At 39.9% G+C, this 14,009-nt stretch overlaps 1 protein-coding gene across 2 annotated transcripts in view; it reads left to right on the forward strand.

The window, feature by feature from the left end:
• The window catches only part of edar (ectodysplasin A receptor), a 169,126-nt gene that overhangs the window by 33,813 nt on the left and 121,304 nt on the right, over positions 1-14,009 (forward strand). The gene's annotated exons all lie outside the window — the stretch shown is intronic.

A 14,009-nucleotide genomic window follows, 5' to 3' on the forward strand; every position in this document is an offset into this window, starting at 1 on the left:
CAACAAACCAAACTTCAGGTTTACATCTCGCCTGAAGAAGGGGCCTGAGTTGCCTCGAAAGCTTGCATATTGTAATCTTTTTAGTTAGCCAATAAAAGAGGTCATTTTGCTTGGCTTTTCTCTACATTGATATTCAAAAGTGTAAAAACGGCAATAATGTGTATCTTAAAAATCTGATGTGCTAGCTTAATTCCAATTTCATATATGAAATCAGTGTAAAAAACTTAATAGACAGCTGGTCTGAAGTTCTCAGTAGCAAACAAAAAAATATTATTTTGTAGACCAGTGTAGTTATTGCCACTGTTGATGTCAAAGTTCAGGAGTCTACCATTACAAGTTAAGGAGGTCTGCCAGAAGGAAATCTTTGTCTTTCAGAAAGAACTAAAGTTTGCCCGTGAACACTAGGACTTCTGGAACAATATACTCCAGATAGGCAAGATACAAATAGATTTATTTGGCCACAGTATCAGAAGACATGTTTTCTAAAAACCAAGATCAGCATTTGGCCAGAAGTACGTGATATCAACAGTAAAGCATAGCGGTAGAAATGTTATGGGTTAGGGCTGTCATAACAGAATCCACTATGAATTCTTCTTTGTACCAGCAGGTGATTGTGGATAATGTGAGACCATCTGTCAGAAAACTGAAGCTCGGCAGAAATTCCACCAAATAATGGATAAAGAAAGAAAGAATTGGAGGGTTTTGGAATAGCTAAATCAAAGCCCACATGTGAATCCCATTGAGATGCTGGGCGGGGGGCAGATATTTTAAAAGAGGGTGTGAACCCCTCAAACATTGCAGAGCTGAAGGAATTCTGCATGCAGGAGTGGGAGAAACTTTCTAGACACTCCTAGACCAGCCTTTAGAGCCAAAGAGGGGCTTACTTTTTCATTGAACGGTAATGGCATATCTGCTTTTTTTATTTGCGGAATAAATTATTGCAATGTCAAATTTTCATCATTTTTTTCAATTATGTCACATTTATGTAAATATACTGTTTAAAGGAAGGTGAAATCCTGTCCAAATATCTTAAAAACATTTTCACTTCTTTACATGACTGTAATGATCCACTTATATGGTGTGTATGTAACACACCTTCATTGTGTTAAAGCGCTATACTGTAGTGTCCGTTTGTTGTTTTTAATTGCAAATGAGTGCAGAAAAAAGAAAAAGACTTAGAACGTTGTACTCTTAATCAAAAATGGAGACCAAAATAGTTCTTTACCAGTGTGGGACATAAAGCAGTAAGCATGTCTTATATGTCAAGGCAGTTTTCTAAAGCTGTCAGGTTTCAGGCAAGCACTTAAAATGAGCCCTTTAGCTCAGGAATGGAAAAACAAGGCAGCCAAACCAGCAGAAAGCTTGAAATATTCTTACAGATCAGTCTTGTTTTTGTGAGTCGGTAATGATACGTGTTTGGCATATAAGTCTCTCAACTCTGGCAAGCCTTTTTTGGAAACTGAGTGTTTAAAAGACAGAATGGTGGAAACCAGATGGGAAAGCAACCTTAGCTAATAAATTTCCGAGCATTACCATAATGCGCCCCGATTAGTAGATGAGTGAAGTGAAAAAGAACACAGACGGCAACACTCACCTTTCAGTCGCTCAGAATGAGATATTAAGGATTAAGTTATAAAATCATGAGGTAGTGAACATTGCTTTGGCATTTAGGGGATCTCACCCCGGAGCATTTTAGGTGGGGTGATCACAAAACAAAAGGGTTAGAGAAAATCTGCAGTTTTAATAAAAACACTGAATTCACTTTTCTGTGGTGGGAGAAACTCTTAATTTGCTAAAAGGCTCTGGTCCCTTGAAATCCTTACTTTATTTGAATTTAAGATTAATATGAAGATCATATAAGAAGAAGAAGAAGAAGAGGTCAGTGCTTGGCTATGTGGATTGTATGCTAAAGATGGTGGGGAAACTCAATCCAATGCACAGGTCATTGTTTGTAGAAGGTGTGTGAGGGGCTGCAGGACACTGATGTATCTATCAAGTGTCGATTTGGATATCAGCATTGGACTTCTTTTGGAGAAAGTAGGGAAGTTCTGCTACTTAAATGACACATTGAGTGCAGACAAGGGTACCAATACAACAGTGACAGCCAGAGTGAGAGGAACATTAAAAGGAATTTCAGGCTGGTCTGAGGTCTGACATTGATGAGAAAAGATTATGAAAGCTGTATGAAAAGAAGTATGCTTTATGGGTGTGAGACCTGGCTGATGAAGGCAGGACATGAAGCAAGGCTTAAAGGATCAGAGATCAGAATGATCTCATAGAGTGAGAGAAACTAAGAGAAACTCTTGGTGTGAAGTCGATTAAAGGAGGGATAGACTAAGGGGCTTTGGGTATGAGGAGTGAAAGGCGCAGAGAGGATGAAGAGGGTGGAGGGGTTAAGGCCAAGGAAGAGTTGGTTGTAGGTGGTGTCACGTAATATGATGTAATGAAGATGACAATGATTATTGTATAATTGGTTAGGGATTTATTGACTATCATTGTTGATTATTAAAATTAGTTGCATACATGCTTTCATATTCAGATCATTTTTCCATTTACTTCACCAAATAATAATAATCGTCATCATTTTTGAGTTCAACTTTTGCCACACATATCATTATTTTTTTGTTAGCTTTTTTGATACACTTTATGGCAAAAAGTCTGTGGACACCTGACCATCCCACCTACATGAGCTTGTTGGACATTCCATTCCAAAGCCATGAACATGAATACAGAGTTGGCCTTCTGTTTGCAGTGATAACTCTTCTCTTTCCCCAAGATTTTGGAGGGTGTCTGTGAGAATCTGTGCCCATTCAGCCAAAAGAGCATTCATCAGATCAGGGACTGACGTTGGACGAAAACACCTGGCTCACAATCTGCATTTCCAATCCATCTCAAAGGTGTTCAGTAGGATTGTGGGCAAGGCTCTGTGCAGGGTACTTGAGTTACTCCATGTCTTTATGGACCTGGGTTTGTGCACAGGGCTACAGTCACGCTGGAACAAACATTACCTAAAATGTCTTTGTATGCTGTAGCATTGACAGTACCCTTCGCTGGAACCAAGCGGCCTAGCCCAAACCCTGAAAAGCTCCCCCAGACCTATCCCTCCTCTGTCACACTTTACTGTAGGCACTATGCAGTCTTGATGGTGGCATTCATCTGGCATCCATACCCTGATTGGTCCACCAGACTGCCAGGCAGTGAAGCGTGAGTCATCACTCCAGAGAACACATTTCCACTGCTCCAGAGTCCAATAGCGGTTTGCTTTACACCACTCCAGCCGACACTTGGTATTACACATTGGTGTCTTAGGCTTGTGTGCAGCTGCAGCCATGAAAAGCCACTTCATGAAAATTCGTGTGCTAATGTTGTGTCCAGAGGCAGTTTGGTACTCTGTTGTAAGTGAAGCATCAGAGGATACGCAATTTGGTAACACTTTAGTTTTGGTGTTGAAAACAATGCATTTAATCTTATGGAACAAAACCTTAACAGAGGCTTCTTTTGGTCTTAATGACACTTTTAAAGCATCCGTGGATGGGTTGTTCGTTTATGTACAATGTGGCGTATTGACATGATGGTAAAATGACTGGTTAATATGAAGGATTCACAGATCTTATACTAAATATGTAATATTAAGAGAAATGTGCCTCAGTTTAGCCACCTCAGACCACTCCAAAGTGACATTTTGTCAGCAGGTCACATTGTAGAGATGAATAAACACTTGGCTGATGTTTTGTAAGTGTTAAGAAGACCCAAAGAAGGGTCTGTTAAGATATCGTTACATCACTGTCAATGACTAATAGATGCCTTTTTGCAATACCTAAACCAGTGGTTCCCAAACTCGGTCCTGGGGACCCCCTGTGACTGCAGGTTTTTGTTCCAACCAGATTCACAATCGGTGATAATAATCGATAACAAGTGATCTCATTTAATGAGCTGGTCTTTTTTACTCTTCTCTTATGCTGCATTCAGAAAAAACACAACAGTATGGTTTTTACATTTATATCACATTTAAAAATATTTCTATTTTTTCTAAAGCTATAACTGTTTAACTCTCTTTTGTTGTTTTCCTATTATTTCCCCTTTTCCTGTGTAGTTTGCTCCCTTCATTTAACTCTAATAGTGACAATTAACAACCAGGATGATGAAAGCTGCAGCGACTTCAGTGACAGACGCGCTAATTAGTAAATAACTAATTAAATAACCTGGAAAAGCAGAATGAAAATTAGGTTGAAAATACTGTTAATGACTTAAAAAAATACATATTCCCCATATAACTGCTTATTACATTTTAATAAAAATCTACCAAACTTAGTTTTTCATTTCTACATTGACTCCAAAACACAGAAACTGTTAAATAATGACTCACTTAATTATGCGAAGAGTCCAATGAAAAGCAGAAGTTGGTTGGAACAAAAATCTGCAGCCACAGGGGGTCCCCAGGATCGAGTTTGGGAACCACTGACCTAAATTAAAGTGTTATCTAAGCACCTAAACTCACAAGGATGAAAGGGGTCTGTCTGAGTAAAAAATGGAGTAGAAGACAAGAAAGAAAGAGAGTGCACAACCACGTAACCGTCTCAGTGTGAAGGGTAGGAGGTGAGGCGGTCGATTGGACCTGTAAAAGAGTGAGAGGAATGGTGCTCCTATTGAGCAACTGAAGGATCAGGAGCATTTAGTGTTCCAGGGGTCCTTCCAGACCGGAGGCAGGTGTCTAGAAGATGGAGACTGGCACTGAGTATCCCAACACAGACCAGTTGAGGTGTCTGAGCCAGAGAAGAGAGCATGTTCACAGTGTCTCGGCTTTGCTGAGAAGACCCAGGGGGGTGAGCAGAGGAGACGAGGAAGAGTGAGGCACAAGAGATGGACGGCAAGACAATGAGAGTAACGTTTCTGACTCGGATTTTTGTGATGTATTTATTGAAACTATTTATTGGGTTTTATCTTTATAAATGTACTGTATTTATGAATTATCTATTGAAGATGTTTAACCCGCACTGCACTTTTGGTTTGAAGAAACAATTGTGAATACTTACACTTTGCGTCTTTTACACTAGAAGAGCGTCATTTGTATCCGCATTATCCTCAGACCTACCCGAACCAGTTACTTGAAGCAAATGACAATTGATTGCTGTTGTTCTAGAAGAACAGAAGGAGGAATTGTGACGGTTAATTCTTACAGATAAATGTGAATTTCACAAATTGATTATGTATTCATTATATTGAATGACTTTTGTACTTGTTAATTGTTAACGTTTGCCTTTAGCACTCTTAGAAAGCGTTTTAATTAAAGCCTGTTGACCTGTAACCCAGTCCTGTTGCTACTTTAGCACAAGAACAAGTATGGGTAAGAGAACCGGTATATTCTACTGTAGCAGAATCCTGACTCCTGGGGTCCTGTTTATCAGTAACTATCAAAGGCACGAGAAATGAAAGTAATCACGTGCTTCTGTAATTGATGAAGTGTATTTAAGAAGTCAGTCATGTCTTCCCATGTACTGAGTAGCTCCACATACGTGTCAATAAAGGTTTTCTTCTCATCCTGGACCGACTTTGTAATTTAACTTTGACACCCATCTCGGTTCGTGACTATCGATGTCCTGGAAAACAGCAGAGGCCAAGTCTGCAGGCACACGGGACATCAGACCCCTGATGTGTGTGTCTGTGTTCACCCTACCTAGGGGTTATTCCTACCTTGTGTCTGATGTGTGCTGGAAGAGCCTTCAGCTTCCCCACAACTCTGCTCTGGATAAGCTGGCTTAGATGTGCTATTGCCTTAACACAGGGAAGTGTTTGTCTTGACACATTTTACATTTATGTGTTTTTTTATGATTTTTATGTTTTATGGCTCAACTCCAATAGGCCATTATATAGAAACTAAAAACATACATAATGTTCTTATTATTAACTATAGCCCGAAAGTGAAAGATTTTCTCATCACCCTTTTGAAAAAAATGCCAGCTGCTGAGATCTGCTTGTCATTGTTCAAATAACTGGCACCTTCAGATAAGCCCTCTTATGGATTTTGGCTTTTTAAAAAATACTCTTTTTTGTTTTTTTCTTTGGCATAACAAAAGACAGAACAGGCCCTAAAGCATTCAGATTCTAATTTTTCAATGTGAAGTACAAAAATCGATCTGCGCTTGCACCCATACCTGTGTCTGTTAGAGTGTTAGTTGTGGTCATGCTTGGCATCACCAAGCCATCTGCCTAATGTTGTGTCACTTCATGTATGGTATTTTGTGGACACACTGATAGTGTCTCAGTACGAGTTTATGTTTATATAGTACTATTACATTTAAACAATTCTATTAAGAAAAGTGGGCCAAAATATTTCCACAGCAATTGAAGACTGATCAACTGGTACCAGAAGCATTTGAGTACTATTAAATGTGGCACAACCAAGTAAGTTTGGGGGCAGTTTATTTTTTGGTGTAGTAGGTGCTGGTGAGCTTTTTTCTTCAGGGGGGTAAGATGATCATTTAAAAACTGTGTGTTGTGTTTACTCAGGTTGCATTTTGTATGATACTCAGTTTATCCAAAGCACTTGTATATCAAAGCGAATTTCCCCAGTAAGAAATAATGGAAACTCGGATGATTCGTTCCACAACCTAAAAATACTCATATAAAAATGATTGATATAAAATATAAAAGTAAAAATACATAAAACAAATTGAGCTGCACTTTACCCTTGGAAAGAATCACGGCTGGTGTGAGGAAGACAAGAGAGGAGGAAGAGGAGGTGGGTTATTGTGTAGGTCGACTTTCACTCTAACTAACGGAATCACTGCTATCTGTTGGCTCAGTGGAATGTTTTTCTTTTTTTGCGACTTTAACAAGGAACCTGTCCAATGACAGTTGCTTTTGCCTCCTTTTGAGGATTTCACGGAAATGTGACATTGCATTGTAATTAAACAGAGTCATCGCTCGCACTGCTACAGCCTTATTGGTCACGATGCCATACTAAACAGTATACGCTCGTACTATACGAGTGTGGCACACCGACTGAGAACGAGCATGGGAGACGATTACCCACAATCCTGCAGCAAGAGAGAGAGAGGAATCATCGGCTCAGTTGTGATCACGTGACGTTCAGCAGACAAAGCGTATATGTACTACTTGTATTGCTAGACCTCGCTGGTCTATCAAGTTAAAATTTATTAACAATTTTTGCTTGTCTTGCAAAACACTCGCAGACCAAGTTTCTCGCAATCTTTACATCAAACAGGTTAAGTCAAAGTACAGTACAACATCAGATTTATAAAGTGATGAATACATCCATCCATCCATTACCCAACCCGCTATATCCTAACTACACGGTCACGGGGGTCTGCTGGAGCCAATCCCAGCCAACACAGGGCGCAAGGCAGAAAACAAACCCCGGGCAGGGCACACACCAAGCACAATTTAGGATCGCCAATGCACCTAACCTGCATGTCTTTGGAAGGAAACCCACGCAGACACAGGGAGAACATGCAAACTCCACGCAGGGAGGACCCGGGCAGCAGCGCTACCACTGCGCCACCATGCCGCCTGTGATGAATATAATAAAAATCAAAATCAGTAAGTATCAAAAGAAACAAAAACACAGGCCTGACCGACACTTGACACTTTTTTAATGGGGGAGCTTCTGATAACTTTTTGTAGGTTGAAAAGGTTGAGAATGAGAATGTTATTCTTTTTTGTTTTTTTTGGTTTAAAACAATGGCACATTGTTCCGTACTGGAGCCCTGCATATCCTGCATGTTGTATATTGTCCAAGTTTACTTTACATTCCTTCACATGTCCTAGTGTGTTTCCTCTCACACCCCCACAGACATTTGTGTTCCATTAATTAGAAATTTCAACTTGTCCCCCAAGTGAGTGTTAATGTGAGTGTGGGCCTTCAGATGGGCTAACACTCGGGCCACAGCTCATTCCTGCCTTGTGCCCAGTGTTGCTGGAATATGCTCTAGTCCCTCATGGACCTGACTTTTGTTAAGATGAATTAAGAATATTATGTTATATTACGGCTCTGTAACATTAACAACGTTTCCAGCAATTGGCAATTCATCAACACAATCTTAGCAAGTCAGAGACTGTCACGGTGGGTTCCTGAGACCACCAGTTGTGTACACTGTCATACCCAGCAATTCAGTCCAACCAGTATGTGACTTGCCCAGACCAAATCAAACAGGTCAGATTTTTCTTTTAAGTCATAGTGGTGGGCTTATGTGTATGTTATGGGTTATGATGTGAGACACCTTATCAGAAATGAGTGATGTTAAGAGTGGTGTCCCTCAAGGGTCAGCACTGCAATTGCTGTTAGTTTTAATATATCTAAATGATCTGGATATGAATATAATCAATGAGCTGATTAAGTCTGCAGATGACACCAAGGTCGATAAACTGGCAGATAATCGAGAATCTAATGAATGATTACAGAGGGTCTTGAACAACATACTGGCTTGGGCAGAATTGAAGTTTAATGTCACTAAATTTAAAATGTTACATGTAAGAAGTACAAATGCTAGATTTGAATACACAATAGGAGGTCTGAAAATCGAGAGTACACCTTAAGAGACGGATTTAGGAGTCGTAGTGAACTCGACACTGTTAACCGCCAGACAGTGTTCAGAAGCCATTAAGAAGGCTAACAGAATGTCAGGTTATATAGCGCCCTGATGAATGGCGTACAAGTCACAGGAGGTTCTGCTCAACATTTATAACACACTGGTGAGGCCTCATCTGGAGTACTGGGTGCAGTTTTGGTCTCCAGGCTACAAAAAGGACATAGCAGCACTAGAAAAGGTCCAGAGAAGAGCGACTAGGCTGATTCCAGGGCTACAGGGGTTAAATTATGAGGAGAAATTAAAAGAGCTGAGGCTTTTCAGTGTAAGCAAAAGAAGATTAAGAGGAGACATGACTGAAGTGTTTAAAATTATAAAGGGAATTAGTCCAGTGGATCGAGACGGTGACTTTAAAATGAGTTCACCAAGAACACGGGGACACAGTTGGAAACTTGTTAAGGGTAAATTTCAAGCAAATGTTAGTACTAAGGTGTTGGTACTATGTTAGCCATTATGGATGTAATGAAAAGTCAAGCAAAATGACCCCATTTATTGGATAAATAAAAAGATTACAATATGCAGTCCCCTACTTCAGGCAAGATGTATAGGGTGGTCCAGATCTAATTATGCAATTTTCATTACGCTATAACTTATTAAGTTTATTACATAGAGAATTAACAGCACCTGCCCTGCACATAGAGATTTCACTTAAAATTATTTTTGTTACTGATAGATGGCCGCACCTGCCCTGCATTCCAAAATGGCGGGGAGACGGTTGTCAGTTGAACAGTTGCATAATTAGATCTGGACCACTCTAACCATCAAATGTTAGAGAGTTTTTCTTCACATGGAGAACTTTAGACACATGAAGTAAATTAGCTAGTTGTGTGGTGGACTTTAGGACTCGAGGGACATTTAAAAACTCAACTTTATGTTTTTTCGGAGGAATTAAGTGGACAGGATTGACAAGCTTTGCTGCACTGAATGGCCTGTTCTCATCAAAAGTTATCCCAATGGTCTAATGTTCTAATGATACAGCTGATAACCAATAAGCACTCGGCCTGAAGTATAACATAGCTGTGGAAAATAAGGTGTTTTGGATCGGGAACAGAAGAGTGGCTTGTTTGTTTGATATCACGTGTTTTGTGTACCACAACAGAATGGAAAAAAGAATAAAAGGATCGTGGTTGCAGCTAAGCCTGCCATCCTGGTAAGCATTTGTACAGTTCTGTCTTTGTCAGGAAGCACGTTATTAGGTGTCAGAAGGAGGGCTGAGGTTGCAATACTTTGAAAATGTGACACAAAGTTGTCATACAGTCACATAATTTGCCATGCCTTGTGATTACTGGTGTCGTTGGACATCCTTAGGTGACAACATCAGCACTCCAGCTGTCAAGTTCAAGTTCCCTTCTAACTAAACTAAAATGACTGTCATCACCCTGGACTCATCTAACTGGACTAAATGATTCTTGTTATGTGTTTAATTAGATTATTTTGTGTATTAATTATCTTCAATAGTTACAAACATAATTTTTCGACAAGGAAGAGGGATTGACAGGTAGAAAGTTTTAAATAGTTAAAGTAAATGGTATCCATTCAGCCCCCATTATTGACTCATAGTGTATCCCTGAAAGGATAGAGACAGCCACTGTATTCTACCGTATACGTATGTATAAAGCGTCAGCCCACACCAATACAATTTAATGTTGATAATCAACCTATAAACCTGTTTGTGGACTTTCAGGTAGAATACATTTTGCATTTGTCACACCAAATAACACTCTTGAACAAGCTTAATTCATTGGTCACAAAACTGGAAGCAGACCTACATGGGGGCGTCAGCAGATCACAGGGCCCACTCCTGCACATAACCACACGGACACTCGCACAAGCAAATGTAACGGCCAAGTATTTAAGTTGTGGGAGCAACACCAAAGTACAACAAGCAAATCCCACACAGACACAGAGAGAACGTGCAAATGGCATACACATACGAGTGGTGTGCTAAGAGTGGAAAAACAGCAAATAAAGAAGGTAAGAATTAGAAAAAAAAAGATGAAAACGAGAAGGAAGCAAGGATCTAACAAGGAGACAAAAGTACAAGTTTCAAAAATTAGTTAACCAAAAGAATAAAATACTATTAAAGATTTGCTAGAGTAAATGGAGTTAATAATAAAGTTTAATAAAGATGAGACCAAAGAGAAGACCTGTTATCCTGTCGTTCCAAAGATGTTGTGCAATTCACATTTACAGGTCATTATTATAAAAACATGTAAGCGAGTGACAAAATAAAAATATAAAAAGCCAAAGATAAGAATAACCATAATCAAAACCCTGAAAGGTTGAGAAAAATACTCTAAAAAAGGCTATTAAGAATGAAATCCTGAACTCTGTCATAACAATGGGACAAGCATGGAAGCAACTGAACTGAGGTCCACACTGGTGTGCTCTCCATTTTTCCACCATACTTCCCTCCATTTGTTTGTTTTTACTTTATTTTACTTTATTTGAAGTGACTACTGCAGCAGACAACTATACAGTGCATTCAATGAGCATGGCGTCATCGCACACCGATCCAAAATGAGAAATGAGAATGCTCGCTCTGATCCTATTCCCTATAAGGAGCAGGTATTTGCTGGGACACTTTTGAACTTTATGGAAGGAGATCAGCCAAATCCCAGGCTGGGTTTGTGGACCCCCACTAGCAGATGGCTAATCTCTCTTGTCTTTCAGTCCTTTATCTTTCCCCACCTTCAGTCTCCTGGCTCCTTGTCTTCCACACTTTCTCGGACTGCTGTAAGTTCATCAGATTCCTCTTTGCTGAGCGTACCTGCAAATGACAAATATGGTGCTGATATTCTTTTTGATTCTCTTTCCACAGACTTAACCTTTACCTGTTTTCCATTTACTACTTTATAATTCAATTCAGAGCTGGCATGCAATTAAAGTTAGATCATTATTTAACACTCCATTCTAAATAGCACTAGAACATTAAAGCTTGTTTTTACGCCAGAAACAGTGGAATGAATTTATTATTTAGTTTTTCTAAGTAACCTTTTCGACTCTGTTTATAGTACTGAATCAGTAAATCCAAATATTTCTAACTAGAAGAATTCATCTTTTTTACACAGTAAATCAACTTAATATTTGTTTTATGTATTGTAAGCAGATTCATCACAAAAGCCCTGCGAATTACAACCAAAGACTCATGTAATCAGGATTCATTAACAGCTCTGTATACACTCTGTGGGTAACGGGTGACAAATTACTCGGACTTGCAGGCGTCACCTTCATTATTCTCTTCATTTCACAAACCGCAGGGAGTTTTCCTTGAGCTTATATTGTTTGCATTTACACTTATTAGTTTTTAAACAGATGAGATCATTCCAACCAATCCGTCAATTACTAAAACAATGAATCTTTATATTGTATCCTTAGTGGACACTTTACTAGGCCCGCCTACGGGTAGAACCCCTTTTGTAACTCTAGAACAGCTTAAATTCTTTGAGGTGTGGATTCAACAAGGTGCTGTTCTTTGTCCATAATGGCAAGACAGCATCAAGCTGTTGCTCTGCATTTTCATGCTGCAAACCTTCACTTCTTCCACATCCCAAAGGTCCTCTATTAGCTTGAGATCTAGGAACTTTGCAATCCATTATTATGAAAATTGAGTCATCTTTAGATGATGCTGGCTTTGTGACATAACACCAAATCCATTTGGAAAAGGGTGAACTGTAGCCATACAGGGATGGACATCATTAGGAAAAATGAATGGTTGGATACATTGTGACATATAAGCAACATTCAGCTGGCATTAGAAGTCCTAACATGTGCCAAGAAAGCATTTCCTACATCATTTCACTAACATCACCAGTCTGTATTATTGGCACAAGGCAGGATGGATCCATGGATTCATTCTTTTCTTCCAAATTCTGTCCCTACCATCTGCATCTTTCAATAGGAATTGAGAATCATTGGACCAAGTGATGGTTTTCCAATCTTTTGTTGTCCACCTTTGGTGACCATGCACCCACTAAAGCTTCATCCTGTTGCTCTTAGCTTACAAGAATAAAACCTGTGGTCTTCAGCAGCTGTAGCCCATCAGCTTCAAGATTCAGTGCATTGTGCAGTCAGAAGAGCCTTTAGGCACACCTATATTAAAGAACTGTTATTTGAGGGGTGCCACTGAACCCCAAACCTCAGACACAATTTCATCCAACACAGTCCCGGGTTCAAATAAATTATTGTTATTAGTCACCACCACTACACTCCAAATGAGCACAGCTAAATATCATCATGAGTACAGATTACATGAATGCTCTTGTTCTTCTCCATATAGTGAGTCTTATCTGCTGCCTGCTGACTCTGACTTACTGAGGTGAGGTGAGGTGGCAGATTCCTTTTAGGCTGAAATCAGGAATGCTTCCAATATCACAGCACTGCCTGTTGGGAGCACTTCTGGCTCATGAGGAAACCAGGTAGTGCCCTCAAGGACTCTGACAGGGCTACACTTCTGCACTCTAAATCCCATTCAACCCTGCAGGTGTACAAACTGGGATGACTCAAGTAAGACACTGCCACCTCTTGTATGGGTGGATTTACTGCCCCTGGTTTCTAGTTTCATCCAGTCCATCCAGTGTTCTGTTATAGTGTGTCTCCAACTATGTAGTCCTTCTGTTACGGCCCCCTGACCAGTCAAGAAATCACCATACTGTCCATTCTCTATAGCACTTAATATATATATACAGTATATGTGTATGAGTGTGTGTGTACATTTACACTCACTGGTCACTTTATTAGGTACACCTTTTAGTACCACAATGGGTTCCCATTTGCCATCAGAACTGCTGTAATTCTTTGCGACATTGATTCAAAAAGGTGCTGGAAACATTCCTCAGGGATTGTGGTCCATGTTGACATGATAGCATCATACAGTTGCTGCAGATTTCTCAGCTGCACATCCATGATATGAATCTCCCATTCCACCACATCCCAAAGGTGTTACACTGGATTGAGATCTGGAGACTGTGGAGGCTATTTGAGTCCAGTGAACTCATTGTCATGTCCAGGAAGCCAGTTTGAGATGATTTGAGCTTTGTGACACGGCATGTTGCCCTGCTGGAAGGAGCCTTCAAAAGATACAGTAGGTACACTGCAGTCATAATGGGATAGACATGGTCAGCCACAATACTTAGGTGGGTTGTGGCATTTAAACGATAATCAATTGGTACTAAGGGGCCCAAAGATACCAAGAAAATATCCCCCTCGCCATTGTTCCACCATTACCAGCTTGTACCATTGATACAAGACAGGATGGATCCATGCTTTCATGTTGTTGACACCACATTTTGACCCTACCATTTGAATGTTGCAGCAGAAATCGAGACTCATCAGACCAGGCAACATTTTTTCTATTGTTCAATTTTGGTGAGCCCATGTGAATTGTAGCCTGAGTTGCCTGTT

This window comes from Erpetoichthys calabaricus, chromosome 4 (genome assembly GCF_900747795.2).
Source record: "Erpetoichthys calabaricus chromosome 4, fErpCal1.3, whole genome shotgun sequence".
In the NCBI taxonomy this organism is placed as follows: Eukaryota; Metazoa; Chordata; class Cladistia; order Polypteriformes; family Polypteridae; genus Erpetoichthys; species Erpetoichthys calabaricus.